We start from the raw sequence: 18591 nt of genomic DNA, 5'->3' as shown, positions 1-18591 counted from the left end.
TGGTTCCGGGTCCCACGGCCCGGCAGAGGCGGCTGGGGTGCCGCTGCTGTGGGAGGCGGCGGTAGAGTGAGGGGCGAGGCCCGAGGGGCCGGCGGCGGCGGCGGCGGCGGCGGCGGCGGTGGTGGCGGGGACTTCCCGGCCGGGTGAGCGGCTCGGGGGGAGGCGGGGCGAGGAGGCCTGGGCCCGCAGGGAGGGCGTGTCCGCCACCCAGGAGGGGCGGTTCTCGGGGTGGCGGATGGGGCAGCGGGGAGGATGCGGCGGTCCGACTCGGGTTCTGTTGGGACAGCTCCTCTGCGCCCCGTAGGTCCCTCGGTCAGCGCCTTCCCTCGGGCGCGGCGACCCGGCGCGGGTTTCCAGGGGACAGCTGCCCGGCGCCCCTGAGGTCCCTCGACAGGCACGGCGACTCGGGCACCTGCTGCCGCGACCCTGATCCTCCGCCGTCGTCGGGCAGGTTGCGGTCCCCGCGGTTCCCTGCATCTGTCAAGAGGGCGGGGGCCGGGAAGGCGGTGTCCAGGGACGGTGCCCTTGTTCTCGAGGCGGCCCTGGACGCGTCGCCTGCGGGGCCTGAACCGGGGACCCCCCCGCACCCCGCTTTGTCCTGGTGAGGCGCTCCTGCCGCGCAGCGGCATCGTCCTCTGTTAACGTCGAGAATGAGTAGTGAAGGCTGCTCATTATCCTGCATTGTAAAGTAAAACTTGTCTTTTTAGAAGCGTCTACTGAAAATTGGCGCATCTCCTGTGCTTCTCTGGGTTGTATTGGGAAACTGGGCCAGTCGCTGTCAGGACTGTCCTGTTGGTAGGTCTCGAGGGAAAGAAATGGGAGAGAAACCTACCCCGTAAATATTTCCCTATTCAGGTGCTTTTCGAACTACCTATTAGGTGATTGCCTTTTTTTTTTTTTTTTTTTTTTTCTGGAACAAATTACAAACTGCAGGTAGAAATCAGGAAGGCCTCTTTAGGCTCCTGGCCAGGCAGCCTTTTTAGCATTTTTCTGAATGTGAACAGGTCCGAACGACAGACCAGAATTTGAAAAGAAAGGTTTTGCTGCAGATTCATAACGAGGGCTTTGTTTTTCATTGGTATTTTAATGGTAATGGTATAGCAATGTTTTATTTTTAATGTTTTTTTAAATGGCTACTAAAATTTTATTTTGAAATCACAGCTGTTTCACCCCCAAGAAACCTTTAAAACGTCTTATTAGAAACATTTTTATATATAGGAACATTTAGCCATTTATACACATTTCTAAGATAGAAATCACAATGAAGATACATTGTTTCACTATTTCAAATTCCAAGTAACCAAGGTGAATATGGTTTCACCATTCCAAGTAACTATTGTGAATGTGGTTATACACCTCCAGTCTTTTTCTGTGCAGAGCTTAATACATGAGTTTTTCTAAAGTGAATTTTCTTTTGTAATTATCTTTTTCTGACTAGATAGCATGCCATTATATGGCTGTAATATTATAATTTATTTCATTGGTCATTCTCAGTTCTTCCCTATTAAAATACATTGTTGGGTAAATGTAAAAGTCTGCATATCTATGATTACTTTCGAATCTCACTCTGTCGCCCAGGCTGGAGTGCAGTGGCACCATCTCGGCTCACTGCAACCTCCACCTCCTGGGTTCAAGTGATTCCCCTGTCTCAGCCTCCCGAGTAGCTGGGACTACAGGCGTGTGCCACCGTGCCCGGCTAATTTTTGTATTTTTAGTAGAGATGGGGTTTCACCGTATTTGCCAGGCTGGTCTCAAACTCCTGACCTCCGGCGATCTGCCCGCCTCGGCCTCACAAAGTGCTGGGATTACAGGTGTGAGCCACCGTGCCCGGCCCATGATTGCCCGGCCCATGATTACTTTTTAAGTGTACATTCCTAGATGATAGAATTGTTGGGCAGAGTATGCACATAAGGGTTTTTTTTTTTTTAATGTGAATTGCTCAATTTCCCTCTGGAAAGGATATGCTGTTTTGCACTCCTACCAACAATCTGTGAGTGTCCTTACCCACACCCTAGCAAAAGGCAACATTTAAAGGGATTTCTGTAGGAATACTTTTGAGCCATACTTGTACTCTCCAACCAAGTACAACTACCCCTCTCTAGTCATCACTTTTTTCTTATTTGTTGATAGCACTTCAGCTTCTCATCTTTTATTGCACCTTTACTATTTTGGTAAAGAAAGCTTATCTAGGTGAGGCAAAGGCATAATAGAACAAACAAGAGATTTAAAGTTAGGATCCCCTTGAAATCCAGTATATCTGATTATCTTGAACAAGTCAGTTAACTTTTCTAAGGTACTCTTTCCTCAGTGATGCATTAGGGGTTATAATACAGTTGCCTTACCTTTCTTAAGGATAATTTTAAGGGTCAATTGAAACATTCCTGGAAAGTACATTTAGTACACACTTTGTCTTGTTGGTATCTTTAAAAATTATTTTTAATTTATTATTTTTAAATAGAGACAGTGTCTCACTATGTTGCCTAGGCTGGTCTCAAACTCCTGAGCTCAAGCGATTCTCCTGCCTTGGCCTTGCAAAGTGCTGGGATTACAGGCATGAGCCACTGCACCCGGCCATGTTATTACCATCTGGTAAAAATTTCAGAGCACAGAAGCACCTTGAGGTTCATACATTTTTTAAAGTAAATACCTTAATTCAGAAGGCTATTCTCTGATACCCTTTGCCCCCATACTCTTTCACTCCTTAAATTTGAAGTTTTTTGTTTTACTGCTGCCCTAGATTATATTCAAAACTTTATCAGGGTTATGAAATTAGGTGAGTGAATGAATCTGCACAAATGTTGAAGGAGCAAATATTTAAAAGCGCTGTATAAAGCTAAGAGGGACAGGTATAACGCTAAATAAAACACAGTACTTGGGCTCATGATAAATAAAACATGGTCTTTGTGCCCTGCAGGCTACATTATCCAGGCAGCAGAGGGCATAAAAGCTGCTTTCCAAATTTAGATGGCAATTTTAGATGTGATGCCTGATGTCAACTATTCTCAAGTATGCTAAAGCCCAATTCTGCTGACCAAGCACCTGAGCAAGTGACCGGGCAGTCTCCACGGGGTCATCTTTCTGAAGGGAGGATTGGCAAGGTGAGGAAGTGGTAGTATTATAGTCCAAGAACCTGGGTTCTGCTTTCAGGTCCTCCACCTGGGGCAGATCAGTTAACTTTTTTGAGGCTGGCTGGCTTCACTCGTGAAATGGAGATAATTCCAGCTTCCTCATGTGTTTGTTGTGAGGATTACATGACATAGTACGTGTACAACACTTAGTAAACCAGGAACTGCTGGTACTCATGTCATCATTCTTACCCACTAGAGACTTAGCTTCCCCAGGAAAGAAACTAGGTCTCTTCTAACTTTGTATTCCTACCCCTAGCAGTCACTGGTACTTAGTCATGTTTGATAAATTAACATAGAATGTGACTACTGGTAAAAATTCAGTTTGGGCGGGGGCCGGGCACAGTGGCTCACGCCTGTAATCCCAGCACTTTGGGAGGCCAAGGTGGACGGATCACCTGAGGTCAGGAGTTAGAGATCAGCCTGGCCAACATGGTGAAACCCCATCTCTGCTAAAAATACAAAAAGTAGCCGGGTGTGGTGGTGCATGCCTGTAATCCCAGCTACTTGGGAGGTTGAGGCATGAGAATTGCTTGAACCCAGGAGGCGGAGGTTGCAGTGAGTCAAGATCGTGCCACTACACTCCAGCCTGGGTGACAGAGCAAGACTCTGTCTCTAAAATAAATAAATAAATAAATAAATAAATTCGGTTTGGACCAATGAAGAAGGTAATATGTAAATATGGAATATTGGGAAAAATTGACCACGTTATTTGGAGTTAATATTAAGGAATCAAAGGAAACATTGAACTAATTGGACTTAGACTCATCTCTGTTATGACTGTCATTCTACTTCAGATCCCTAATGCCAGGCAAATAGTCCCTCCTTATTAAGAATAAATGTACTGGCTGGGCATGGTGGTTCGTACTTATAATCCCAGCACTTTGGGAGGCTGAACTGGGAGGATCACCTGAGGCCAGGAGTTTGAGACTAGCCCTGGCAACACAGCAAGACCCTGTCTCTACAAAAAAATTTTAAAAAAATTTGCTGGGTATGGGATATGCACCTGTAGTCCCAGCTACTCAAAGACTGAAGCGAGAGGATCACTTGAGCCCAGGAGTTCAAGGCTGCGGTGAGCTATGATTGCACTACCGCACACCAGCCTGGGTGACGGAGTGAGACCTGGACTCAAGGGAAAAAAAAAAAAAAAAAAGAAACTGACTCAAGTTTCTCCCATTTTAAAACCTCATTCCTAGACCTCTAATCACCCTGCCACTACCTAGTTTCTCTCCTCCCCTTCCCTTCCTAGCTGGACTGTTTGAAAGAGTTGTTAATAATTGGCTTTCTCAGTTTAGCCCTCAAGACATGTGTTAACACTTTTCATTCCTTTTATTTGATCTCTCTGCAGTATTTACCATGAAAGTCTCCCTTTTTGAAACATCCTTCTTTTGTTTCTGAGATTCTGTGTTCCAAGGTTCCCTTCTTCCTCCCGGGAAGTTCCTTCTCAGTTTCTCCTTTGCTGGTTTACCTTCCTCCAAAGGTTGATTTTCCTGCAGGCTTGATCCTTCTTGTGCCGTACTGTCTCTGGAATAATTTATAGAGCATTGAGGCTATCTCGTGTTTGAAGATTTGGTAGAATTCCCTGTGAAACCATCTGGGCCTGACGCTTTTTCATGTGATATTTCCTTTATAACTTTCTCAATTTTTTTTCTGTGGAAATTGGTCTATTTAAGCTTTCCAACTCTAATGGAGAAAATTTTAGTGATCTGTACTTTTCTAGCAAATTATCCCTTTCATCTGGGTTTTCAAATTTATTTGATAGAGGTCTACAAAGACATCCTTTATTATTTTTAAATTTTTTCATCTTATTTCCTCCATGCCCTCGTTTTGTGTTTCTGTGCTTTTTCCCTTTTTTCCTTATCTAATGGTTTATCTATTTTATTTTGTTTTTTTTTTCAAAAACTACAGAATTTTGAATTATTAATTAGATCTGTTTTTCTGTTTTTTCCCTCATTCTTTTCTTCTACTTTCATCTTTTTTGCTTGTTTTTTCCTGAGACAAGGTCTCTCTCTGTCACTCAGACTGACGTGCAGTCAGTGGCGTTGTCTCTGCTCACTGTAGCCTCTACCTCCTGGGCTCAAGCAGTCCTCCCACCTCAGCCTCCCAAGTAGCTGGGACTACAGTGGTGCACCACCACACTTGGTTAATTTTGATTATTTTTTTTTGTAGAGACAAGGTCTCCCTATGTCGCCCAGGCTGGCCTTGAACTCCTGGCCTCAAATAATCGTCCTGCCTCGGTCTCCCAAAGTGCTGGAATTACAGGCATGAGCCACTGTGCCTGGCCTACTTTGATCTTTATTATTTACTTCCATGTCCTTTCTTTTGGTTTATTTTGTTATTTTTTAAGTTTCTTTTTTTTTTCTGAGGCAGGGTCTCACTCTGTCACCCAGGCTGGGATGCAGTGGTCTGTCATAGCTCACTGTAGCCTTGAATTCCTGAGCTTTAGCAATCCCCCTGCCTCAACCTCCCGAGAGGTTTGCCACCACGCCTAGCTAATTTTTTTTTAATTATTTTTTTGTGGAGACAGGGTCTTATTATGTTTCCCAGGCTATTCTCAAACTCCTGGCATCAAGTGGTACTCCTACCTTAGCCTCCCAAAGCAGTGGGATTACAGGTGTGAGCCCACAGTCCCCAGCCTATTTTTAAGTGTTTTTTGACCTTGGAATAAAATTTACTTATTTTTATTCTTTCATTTTTACTAATTGTTTAGTGCAATGAATTTTCCTCTGATTACTGCTTTAAATGCATGCTATAAAATTGGATTTGTAGGCTGGTTCGAGTGCAGTGGTATTTACAACTAATCGATGACAACCAGTTACAGATTTCTTTGTTCCTTCTTCACTCCCGCTACTTCACTTGACTAGCCTTAAAAACATAAAAAAGTAAATAAAAAAGAATCTGATATGTAGTGTTTTCAGTGTCATTATTTCTTTAAAAATGTATAATTTTGGCCGGGCTCACGCCTGTAATCTCAGCGCTTTGGGAGGCCGATGCGGGCAGATCACCTGAGGTCGGGAGTTCAAGACCAGCCTGACCAACATGGAGAAACCCCGTCTCTACTAAAAAAAATACAAAATTAGCTGGGCGTGGTGGCACATGCCTATAATCCCAGCTACTCGGGAGGCTGAGGCAGGAGAATCACTTGAACCTGGGAGGCGGAGGTTGCAGTGACCCGAGATTGTGCCATTGCACTCCAGCCTGGGCAACAAGAGCGAAACTCCGTCTCAAACAAAAAAAAAGTATAATTTTAGTTCTAGAATACCCAGGAGTTGCTTAATAGTAGGCTGTTAAATTTCTAGATGGAAAAGCCTGTTTTTTAAATTTTTGTTAATAAATTCTAGTTTCATTACATTATAATCAGACATATTGTTTGTAATATTTCCACTTTATTAAAGTGGAAATATTTTTTCTTTGTGACCTAATATATGATTATTTTGATGAATGTGGTGTGAGCAGTTGAGAAGAAACTGTATTCATTAGTTTCAGAGTGTAGAGTTTGATAAACATTAGTAAGAGTTACTCTATTGAGTATGTTGTTTAGATTTTAGGTCTCCTTATTTTTGGTTCACCTAATATGTCTTGTACAAAGAATGATGTATTAAAGTCTCCTATTATTAGTGTGTTTCCAGTGTCTCCTCGCATCTCTTGTAGTTTTTGTCTCATGAAGGTGATTGCCGTGTTATGTTTATATAAATACATATATTTATATGTTATATCTTCATTGTGGGGTGTGGCTTTTAGGATTAAAAAGTGTCTTTTTGTGTCACAGTTAATGCTTTAGGACATGGATTCTGCTTTCTTTGCCTGAGACCAGGATTGCCATCCCTAGTCTTTTTTTTTTTTTTTTGAGATGGAGTCTTGCTCTGTTTCCCAGGCTAGAGTGCAGTGGCGTGATCTCGGCTCACTGCAACTTCTGCCTCCCAGATTCAAGCGATTCTCCTGCCTCAGCCTCTAGAGTGGCTGGGACTACAGGCGTCTGCCACCATGCTCGGGTAATTTTTTTTTTTTTTTGTATTTTTAGTAGAGACTGGGTCTCACTGTGCTAGCCAGGATGGTCTCGATCTCTTGACTCCGCTACATGCCTGCCTTGGCCTCCCAAAGTGCTGGGACTACAGGCATGAGCCACCGTGCCTGGCCTTTTTTTTTTTTTTTCTTTTTTTTTTGATGGAATCTTGCTTTGTTGCCCAGGCTGGAGTGCAGTGGTGCGATCTCAGCTCGCTGTAAGCTCTGCCTCCTGGGTTCAAGCGATTCTCCTGCCTCAGCCTCCTGAGTAGCTGGAACTATAGGCATGCGCCACCACACCCGGCTACATTTTTTTATGTTTTTAGCAGAGACGGGGTTTCACCGTGTTTGCCAGGCTGGTCTCGAACTCCTGACCTCAGGTGATCCACCTACCTTAGCCTCCCAAAGTGCTGGGATTACAAGCATGAGCCACCTTGCCCAGCCGCCTACTCTCTTTTTGTTTCCATTTGCCTCGTATACCTTTTCCAGCTATTTATTTATTTACTTATTTATTTATAGACTGTGTCTCACCCTGTTGCCCAGGCTGGAGTGCAGTGGTGTGATCTTGGCTTACTGTAAGCTCCGCCTCCTGGGTTCAAGTGATTCTCCTGCCTCAGCCTCCTGAGTAGCTGGGACCGTAGGCGCATGCCACCATGCCTAGCTACATTTTTTAAAATATTTTTAGTGGAGACAGGGTTTTGCCATGTTTGCCAGGCTTGTCTTCTGACCTCAGGTGATCTACCCGCCTTGGCCTCCCAAAGTGCTGGGATTACAGGCATGAGCCACCATGCCCAGCTAATTTTTTTGTATTTTTAGTAGAGACAGGGTTTCGCCATGCTGGCCAAGCTGGTCTCAAACTCCTGACTTCCGGTGATCCACCCGCCTGCCTCGGCCTCCCACAGTGCTGGGGTTAGGGGTGTGAGCCACTATGCCCAGCCTAACCTTTTATTTTTAACCATTCAGAATCACTTTGGGGCTGGGTGTTGTGGCTCACGTCTGTAATCCCAGCACTTTGGGAGGCCAAGGCAGGTGGATCACCTGAGGTCAGGAGTTCGAGACCAGCTTGGCCAACATGGCGAAACCCCATCTCCACTAAAAATACAAAAAAATTTAGCTGGGTATGGTGGTGCACACCTATAGTACTAGCTACTCAGGAGGCTGAAGCACGGGAATCGCTTGAACTTGGGAGGTGGAGGTTGCAGTGAGTGGAGATGGTGCCGCTGCAGTCCAGCCTGGGCAACAGAGCCTCCGTCTCAAAAAAAAAAAAAAAAAAAAAAAAAAAAGAAAAAAAGAAAAAAAGAAAAAAGGAATCACTTTGGAATCACTTTGGTTTAGATATGTCTTTTGTATTGTAAAAGTTGTTGAGGTTTCTTTTGTTAGTCAAATTGAAAAATTTTTATTGTAATAGGTGGATTAAGCCCACCCACATTTATTGTTAGGACTGAAAAATTTGACCTCAAATCCATCATAATATTTTATAATTATGTGTATTTGTTATCTTTGCCATTTCTCTATGCGAGGTAGATATTTTGCTCTTTTATTACAAAAATTAGGGTGTGTGCGGGGGGTATTTAGGAAGGTTTGCATTTTTGTTCTGATCATTTACCTTTGTACTTACACCTTTTAAAATGCCCTCACTCCTTTGTTTGCTTATCTGTGCGTGTGTGTGTGTGTGTGTGTGTGTGTGAAATTGCATCTATGTAATCAAAGTAGGATAATGATAGACAACTGTGGAATTGTGTATCTACTTTGTGCTCCTTCTTACTGAAGAACTGGCAATAACAGATAACAGCTACCCACCGTGGCCAAGATAATAATCCATGATGGTCTCTTCAGGTCTACCTTCCCCTTCTCACTATTCTACCGATTGTGCTCTTTTTCTGTGGGCTCTGACTTGGTGCGTTTCTGTGATGGGAGTGTGGCTTTTTTGTTTGTTTGTTTGTTTGTTTGTTGTTGTTGTTGGAGAGAGGGGGTTTCGCTATGTTGCCCAGGCTGGTCTCTAACTTCTGGGCTCAAAGGATCTGCCTGCCTCTGCCTTCCAAAGTGTTGGGATTACAGGCATGAGCCACCACGCCCAGCCTGAGGCTTCTTTGTTGCAAAGGCTTTCCTGGGGAATTTTTATTCTTTGCATTTGTAGATGCTGAATTCACATTTAGTGTGGAATCTCTGTCAGTTGATTTTTTTTCTGTAACAGCTTTGTTGAGATAGAATTAACATAACACAATTTACCCATTTAAAGTGTACAATTCAGTGTTTTTTAGTATATTCATAGAGTTGTGCAACCATCACCACAGTCTAATTTTAGAACATTTTCTTCACCCCAAAAAGAAACTCTGTGCCCATTAGCCATCATTTCTCATCCCCCCCACCCCTTCTCCCACCCAAGCAACCACCAGTCTACTTTTTATTTCTATGGATTTGCTTATTCTGGACATTTCACATAAAGGGAATCATGTAATAGTGGTCTTTTGTGACTGGCTTCTTTTGCTTAGCATAATGTTTTCCAGGTTTGTCTGTGTTGTAGCATGTATTGGTACTTCATTCCCTTTTATGGTCAGATGATACATATTCCATTGTATAGTGTAGTATTAATATGCTCCTATGGATATTTGTATACAAGTTTTGTGTAGACATATGTTTTCATTTCTCCTGGGTATCTATCTAGGAGTGGAATAGTTGGGTCATATAGTAACTCTATGTTTAACTTGTGGGGGAACTGCCAAAATTTTCCAAGTGGCTACTCTGTTTTACATTTCTACTAGGAATGTGTGAGGGTTCCAATATTTCTACATCCCTGAAATGCTTGTTATTTTGATGATGCCCAGTTTATCTATTTTTTCTTTTGTTGCTTTGTTTTTTGTTTTGTTTTGATTTTTTTGTAGCAGCAATTGGAAATAATGTTGCTTTGTTTTTGATATCCTAACTTAAAAATCATTTCCTGATCTAAGATCACACAGATTATTTTTATGTTTTCTTCTAAGTTTTATAGATTTAGCTCTTATGTTTAGGTCCTTAATCCATTTTGAGTTAATTTTTGTATATGGTGTGAGGTAGGGTCAAACTTTAACCTTTTGCTTTGGATATCCAGTTGTCTCAGCACCCTGTGTTGATTTGTTTAACCTCTTAATATCTGGTGTACCTGTTTTTTCCTGCCAGTATCTCTTAAACCCACCTATTGTGTACATAGCAGTGGAACTGCTTCTACTGTTCTCTCTTGCTTTCTCTTCTTCTCCTGTTTTCTAGTTGTACTTTCTTTTTTTAACTCTATCACAATGTGTAGCAATTTTTTTTTTTTTTTTTTTGAGACAGAGTCTTACTCTGTCTCCCAGGCTGGAGTGCAGTGGTGTAATCTTGGCTCACTGCAACCTCTGCCTCCCAGGTTCAAGCGATTCTCGTGCCTCAGCCTCCCGAGTAGCTGGGACTACAGGTGTGCAACACCACGCCTGTCTAATTTTTTGTATTTTTGGTAGAGACGGGGTTTCACCATGTTGGCCAGGCTGGTCTCCAACTCCTGATCTCAGGTGATCTGCCCACCTCAGCCTCCCAAAGTGCTGGGATTACAAGTGTGAGCCACCACGCCCAGCCAATGTGTAGCAATTTTACACTAATCTTCCACCTTCATCCTTATCTTTCTTTTAGTGTCTTATATATACATTTACATATTTTTAAATGCTCATGATCAGTCCTTTTGCTGACATTTCCCCCATTTAGTTGAATAAAGCTCATCCTCCAGTATATTCCTCAGAAAGGGTTAGTGAGTGCAGAATTCCCTATACCCTTGTAAGTTGAAAACTGTTTTTCTTGTTGCCTTGATGTTTAAGCAACATCATGACTGATGTAAAATCCTCGGCTCACATTACTTTCATTGAGTTTTATTTTTTAGTGCTGCTCTGTTTCTCACCTTGCTTTGTATTTTGTTTTTGAAAAATCTCATAATTTGATACTGACCCAATTCTTTTGGACTTGTAAGTTATTTATTCTTTTTGCCTGGAAGCCTTGAGAATTTTATCTTTATGTTTGAAATCACATAGTTTTTACTAGGCTATATTTCAGACTTACTTGTTCTAGATTAATTTTCCTAGGTACCTGGCGAGCCCTTAAATGTGTAGATTCAGGTATTTTAGGTAATTTAAAATTTCTGGAATGTTTTCTTGCATTCTGAGCAAATTATAGTTTTAAATATTAGTTCAGTTCTGTTGTTTGTTTTTCTTCTTCAGGGACTGCAATTGTATGAATATTAGTTTTTTTCTCTACCTATTTGCTATTTCCACTACTTTTTCTCTGAACCTTTCTTTCCCTCTCCCCACTACTCTTTCTCTCTCTCTCTCTCCCTCTCCCTCAATGTCATTTTTATTTTCTCGGTTGTTTTCATGCCTGCCTTCACTGTTCCTTATTAAATTTTAATTTGAGTTTATTCTCCCTTGGACACGTTGTAATTTATTCCTCACTTTTGAGATAGTTGAGTCTTTTTCTCCCATTTTTTTTTCTTGAGTTCAGTTAACTTTTATTCTTTCATTTTTCCATTTTTTATTTGTTTTTCATCTATTTCTGTTCTTAGTTTGTGAATTTCTTATTCAAGGTAGGTTTTTTAATATCCTCAAATGCTTTTGAATATATTTAATTCTATTTGTAATACAGGCATACCTCAGAGATATTGCAGGTTTGGTTCCAGACCACCACAATAAAGCGAATATTGTAGTAAAGTGAGTCACACAATTTTTTGTTTCCTGATGCACATAAAAGTTATGTTTATGCTATACTGTAGTTTGTTAGGTGTGCAAAACCATTATGTCTAAAACAATACATACCTTAATTTAAAAATATATTATTGCTAAAAAAAAAATGCTGATGGTCCTCTAAGCCTTCAGTGACGCATCATCTTTCTGCTGATGAAGGGTCTTGCCTTAGTGTTATGGGCTGGTGACTGATCGGGGTTGGTTGTTGAAGGTTGGGGTAGCTAAGGCAATTTTTTTTGGGAGGGGGTGAAGTCTTGCTCTGTCACCCAGGCTGGAGTGCAGTGGCACGATCGTGGCTCACTGGAACCTCCACCTCCCGGGGGTTCAAGTGATTCTCCTGCCTCAGCCTTCCAAGTAGCTGGGATTATAGGTGTATGCCACCACACCTGGCTAATTTTTGTATTTTTAGTAGAGACGGGGTTTCACCATGTTGGCCAGGCTGGTCTCGAACTCCTGGCCTCAACTGATTCACCTGCGTTGGCCTCCCAAAGGGCTGGGATTACAGGCATGAGCTACCACGCCCAGCCTAGGGCAATTTCTTAAAATAAGACAACAATAAGATTTGTTGCATCGATCAGCTCTTCCTTTTACAAAAGATTTCTCTGGCTGCATGCTGTGGCTCACCCCTGTAATCCCAGCACTTTGGGAGGCTAAGGCAGGAGTATCTCTTGAGGATAGGAGATCAAGACCAGCCTGGGCAACAAAGTGAAACCCCATCTCTGAAAAAATATAAGACAAAAAAAAAAAAAAAAGAGATTTCTCTGTAGCGTAGATGCTGTTTGATAGCATTTTACTCACAGTAGCACTTCTATCAAAATTAAAGTAAACCTGTTAAACCCTGCTACTGCTTTATCAACTAAACATATGTAATGTTCTAAATCCTTTTTTGTAATTTCAACAATGTTCATAGCATCTTCACCAGGAGGAGATCCCAATCAAGAAACCACTTTCTTTGCTCATCTGTAAGAAGCAACTCTGCATACATCCGAGTTTGATCATGAGATTGCAGCAATTTAGTCACATCTTCAGGCTTTACTTCCTATTCTAGCTCTCTTGGTGTTTCTACCACATCTGCATTGACTTCCTCCACTGAAGTCTTGAACCCCTCAAAATCATCCATGAGAGTTGGAATCAACTTCTTCCAAACCCCTGTTAATATTGATATTTTGACCTCCTCCCATGAGTCATGAATGTTCTTAATGGCATCTAGAATGGTGAATCCTTTCCAGAAGGTTTTCAATTGACTTTCCCCAGATCCATCAGAGGAATCACTATCGATGGCAGCTATAGTCTTACAAAACGTATTTCTTAAATAACAAGACTTGAAAGTCAAAATTACTCCTTGATCTATGGGCTACAGAATGAATGCTGTGTTAGCAGGCACAAAAACAGCATTAATCTCTTTGTGTATCTCCATCAGAGCTCTTGGGTGACCAGGTGCATTGTCAATGAGTATTAATATTTTGAAAGGAATCTTTTTTTTTTTTTTTTCTGAGCAGTAGGTCTCAACAGTGGGCTTAAAATATTCAGTAAACCATGCTGTAAACAGATGTGCTGTCACTCAGGCTTTGTTGTCCCATTTACGGAGCACAGGCAGAGTAGATTTAGCGTAATTCTTAAGGGCCCCGGGATTTTTAGAATGGTCAGTGAACATTGGCTTCAACTGAAAGTCATAGTTGCATTAGCCCCTAACAAGAGAGTCAGGCTGTCCTTTAAAGCTTTGAGGCCAGGCATTTACCTCTCTAATTGTGAAAGTCCGATCTTCTTCCAAAAGAAGGCTGTTTCATCTACACTGAAAACGTGTTGTTTAACGTAACCACCTTCATCAGTGATCTTCTGGATAACTTGCTGCAGCTTCTCTGTCAGCACTTGCTGCCTCACTTTGCCCTTTTATGTTATGGCAATGGCTTCTTTCCTTAAATCTCACAAGCCAACCTCTGCTAACTTCCAGCTTTGCTTCTGCAGCTTCCTTACCTCTCTCAGGCTTCACAAAATTGAATGGAGTTAGAGTCTTGCTCTGGATTGGGCTTTGGCTTAAGGGAACGTTGTGGCTGGTTTGAGCTTCTATCCAGACCACTCACACTTTCTCCGTATCAGCAATAAGGCTGTTTCACTTTCTTATTCATGTGTTCATTGAAGTAACACATTTAATTTCCTTCAAGAACTTTTCCTTTGCATCCACAGCTTGGCTGTTTGGCCCAAGAAGTCTAGTTTTTGGCCTTTCTCAGCTTTCGATGAGCCTTCCTCACTAAGCTTAATCATTTCTAGCTTTTGATTTAACGTGAGATATGTGACTCTTCCTTTCACTTGAACATCTAGAGGCCATTTTAGGATTATTAGTTGACCTCATTTCAATATTACTGTGTCTCAGGGAGTAGGGAGGCCTGAGGAAAGGGAGAGAGAAGGAAGAATGCCCCATCAGAACACATACTACATTTATTGATTATGTTCGCATCTTATAAGGGCATGGTTCATGGTGCCCCCAATTACAATAGTAACATCAAAGATCACAGATCACCATAACAGATATAATAATAAGGAAGAAGTTTGAAATATTTTGAGAATTCCCAAAATGTGACATGACACAGAGACAAGAAGTAAACACATGAGGTTGGAAAAATGGCACTGATAGACTTGTTCGATACAGGTTTGCCACAAACCCTGCATTATAAAAAAATGCAGTATCTGTGAAGCACAGTAAGGCAGAGCACAACACAATGAGGTGTGCCTCTACAGACTTACTGTTTCCTTTTGCTTCATGGTTTTTTGGGAAGAAAATTTTCGCAGGTAGGAAATTTTGTTTTCTGGCCGGGCATGGTGGCTCTTGCCTGTAATCTCAGCACTTTGGGAGACTGAGGCAGGTGGATCACCTGAGGTCAGGAGTTCGAGACCAGCCTGGCCAACGTGGTGAAACCTTGTCTCTACTAAAAATACAAAAATTAGCCAGGAGTGGTGGCACGTGCCTGTAATCCCAGCTACTTGGGAGGCTGAGGCAGGAGAATCGCTGGAACCCGAGAGGCGGAGGCTGCAGGGAGCCGAGATTGCGCCACTGCACTCCAGCCTGGGTGACAGAGTGAGACTCCGTCTCAAAAAAAAAAAAAAGAAATAAATAAATTCTGTTTTCCCACTCTCTTGTCAACACGTGGGTGCCATCAGACTTAAAAATTTTTCAAATCTCATGAGTGTGAAATAATATCTCATTATTTTCATGTTATTTCCTGGATTCTTAGCAGGGTGGAGTATCTTTTCATGTGTTTATTGGACATTTGTATTTCCTCTTTGTTGAAAACTGGAAGGATGGAGCTGCCATTTACTGAGATGGGATAGACTGTGAGAGGAGAAAATGTTGGAGGGAAGTGAGGAGTTTGCTCATGGACAAGTTTACAGAATCCAGTGGGCTGCTGGATATGCAAGACTGGAGTGCATGGGATGGGTGTGAGCTGGAGATATAAATTTGAGGTTGTTAGTTTATAGAGGGTATTTAAAGGCATGAGACTGAATGAGAGTATGGACACAAGTCCAAAGACCAAAGTCACTATTTAGAGGAAGACTGGGTTCACTCTTAAGGGTCAGGATGATGACAGGGAAGATGAGGAGAAATTGGCAAAAGAGACAGAAGGAATTGTTATAGAGGTAGGAGGAAAATCAAGAAAGTGTAGTATTCTGGAATCCAAGTGAAGAAAATGTTTCCAGGAGGAAGGTGTGTGAAATGCTCCTGGCAGCCATGTGTGGTGGTTCACGCCTGTAATCCCAATGCTTTGAAAGGCCGAGGCAGGAGGATCGCTTGAGCCTAAGAGTTTGAGACCAGCTTGGCAACGTATTGAGACCCGTCTCTACAAAAAATTTTAAAAATTAGCTGGGCATGGGCCAGGCGTGGTGGCTCATGCCTGTAATCCTAGCCCTTTGGGAGGCTGAGGCAGGCAGATCATTTGAGGCCAGAAGTTCAGGACCAGCCTGGCCAACGTGGTGAAACCCTGTCTCTACTGAAAGCACAAAGATTAGCCGGGCGTGGTGGCGCACACCTGTAGTCTCAGCTACTTGGGAGGCTGAGGCATGAGAATCGCTTGAACCCAGGAGGCGGAGGTTGCAGTGAGCTGAGATCGCAGCACTGCACTCCAGCCTGGGTGACAGAGTGAGATTCCATCTCAAAAAAAGAAAAGGAAAAAAAAAAAAATAACCATATAGTAAATATTTTAGGCTTTGTGGGCCACGTACAGCCTCTGTCACATATTCTTCTTCTTTCTTTCTTTCTTTTTTTTTTTTTTACAACACTTTAAAATGTAAAAAGCATTCTCAGCTCAGGCTGTATGTTTAAACCTCCTCTCTTATCTATCAAGCAGCTGAACTAGTACTTCTCATTATCAGCTGATGCCCACTAAGCAATTGCAAACAAAGTTAACTTTAAAAAATAGCTTTATAATTTACTGGTTTAAAGTGTGCATTTCAGTGGTTTTTAGTATGCTTGCAGAGTTATGCAACCATCTCCATAATATCTGATCTAATTTTAGAATATTTTCATCACCCCCAAGCTAATGTTTTTACAGCTTTGAGGTATAATTTATATGCAATAAAATTCACCATCTTCGAATGAATAGTTTGACATTTATTTATTTATTTATTTTTTTGAGATGCAGTCTCACTCTTTCACCTAGGCTGGAGTCCAGTGGCGCGATCTCGGCTCACTGCACCCTCCGCCCCCTGGGTTCAAGCGATTCTCCTGCCTCAACCTCCCAAGTAGCTGGGACTACAGGCGCGCGCCACCATGCCCGGCTAATTTTTTTGTATTTTTAGTAGAGACGGGGTTTCACTGTTTTAGCCAGGATGGTCTCAATCTCCTGACCTCGTGATCCACCCGCCTCAGCCTCCCAAAGTGCTGGGATTACAGGGGTGAATGAGCTTCCATGCCTGGCCCATTTGAATTTTAGTAAAACTAATTTTAATATTGGGTGAAGGAAAAAGTTCTTAATAATACTTCTTTTATCACATGCAATAAATCTCACTTGTAAATATTTTCTCCCAAGTGATGTCCACTTTTCCTTTAAAACTAGTGGTTCTGTAGCCCCTGGACCAGCAGCATCCACATCACCTGGGGACCTGCTGGAGTGGGGCCCACCCCAGGGGTAGGGTCCAGCAATCTGTATTTTAACCAGCCCTCCAGACGATTCTAATGCACACTAAAGTTTGAGAACTACTCCAATGTATATTCCTGCATGGAATTGTTGGGCTGTGGGATATGGGCATGTTCGACTTTATTGGGTATTTCCAAACTACAGGTGACACTTGAACAACTGGGTTTGAACTGTGTGGGTCTACTTATATGTGAAGTTTTTCCCAATGAAACGGGTATAGAAAATACGGCATTTGAGATATGCGAAAGCTGCCTATACAGAGGGACTTGGATATGCACGGATTTTGGCGTATGTAGGGATTCTGGAACCAATCCCCTGAGTGTACCAAGGGGCAACGGTATTTTCAAACTGGTTATACTGTACCATGTACAGTTCACCTAGCCAGTAACTGAGAATTCCCATTTTCACACATCTTTTTTTTTTTTTTTTTTTGCTCAGAATGTTTTATTTAACCCTATGATAGATTTGTGACAGAACTAATGGCAAGATACTGTGTCTTTCTCTGACTCTGTTTGGCCACATATAAAATACCTGTCTCTAAATATTTTTCAAGCAAACTTTATAAAGTATGATGTAATGTCTGAATGTCTTTAAAGCCCTTTTTCTGAGTTAAAATGATTCCAATTTTTTAAAGTTTCTATACAGCTTTTTATAATTAGGACTTTGTAAATTATAACAAGTCATATTTTGTTTTTGCCTTTTTTATATCATCCTTTAGAATCAAAGGCTACTGGTGTTTACATGACACATTAGAAAAAAAGAAAGAAATTATGGTGTTTATACTTTCTTACTTCTTAGGGTGTGTATCTGACTAAAGTATAGCATTTTTTACTTATGGCTATGACAACAACTTGGTTATTTAGACTCAGTCAAATTTGAAGTCTCCACTGGTGAACCCTATATAACAAAAGTAATCTTTCAAATATTATCCATGACAGTTAATCATGAACCTCTGAAAGTGTGACATTTTATAAATGTTATTGTTAGAGCTATGATAGCATTCTCAGCTTGCTAGCATTTCCAATATAATCTATTAGAAAAAATGATTTCGATTATTGTTTCATAATTGGGTAGGCCCCAGAAATGACTGTTTTATCACTTCCTTTAATGTTCATTGACTGGATTCTGTATGAAGAAATTATTTGTAAAATATACATTCCGATTCTACATATGTGGCATGTTTCTGTGGGAAAGTTTGTACGCATGCAAGTCTGTATACAGCATTTTCACACATCTTTGCCAACACTTTGGAATATGCAACTTAAACATTTTTGGCCTATCTGATGGGTGATCATAAGCCCTTTGGCATATCAAATGGCTATGATCTTAATTTGTATTTTCCCAATTGCTAATTAAGTTGAACATCTCATACATTCATAGGTCATTTGAGTTTTGTGTTCTGTGATAATGGAGTCTTTTGCCTATTGAAATAAATACAATTATGTAAATAAATACGAGGTGTTGAAATAATTGCAAAATAAACCTAGAATTCCCAAGGAGAAAGAAGCCCAGAGGGAAAAAAAAGAAAGTCCAGGAAAGAGTCCTAGAGGATGTGATAGTTACACAATCGGGAAAGAATAGGGATTTGTCAAGCTGACC

At 41.6% G+C, this 18591-nt stretch overlaps 1 protein-coding gene across 18 annotated transcripts in view; it reads left to right on the top strand.

Moving 5' to 3' along the window:
* The window catches only part of BCLAF3 (BCLAF1 and THRAP3 family member 3), a 74703-nt gene continuing 56112 nt past the window's right edge, over positions 1-18591 (top strand). For 5 of the 18 annotated variants that reach the window (XR_010139029.1, XR_008518033.2, XR_008518034.2 and 2 more), the window contains exon 1: positions 18-143. The gene's annotated coding sequence lies outside the window, so the exon portion shown is untranslated. Of the gene's footprint in view, positions 144-218; positions 602-2467; positions 3099-18591 lie in introns of those variants that run through there. The other 13 variants (XM_002831444.5, XM_024241122.2, XM_054544397.2 and 10 more) reach the window with 10 other exon arrangements.

This window comes from Pongo abelii, chromosome X, assembly GCF_028885655.2.
Source record: "Pongo abelii isolate AG06213 chromosome X, NHGRI_mPonAbe1-v2.0_pri, whole genome shotgun sequence".
Classification (NCBI taxonomy): domain Eukaryota; kingdom Metazoa; phylum Chordata; class Mammalia; order Primates; family Hominidae; genus Pongo; species Pongo abelii.
This window is presented reverse-complemented; position numbering and strand designations above follow the sequence as displayed.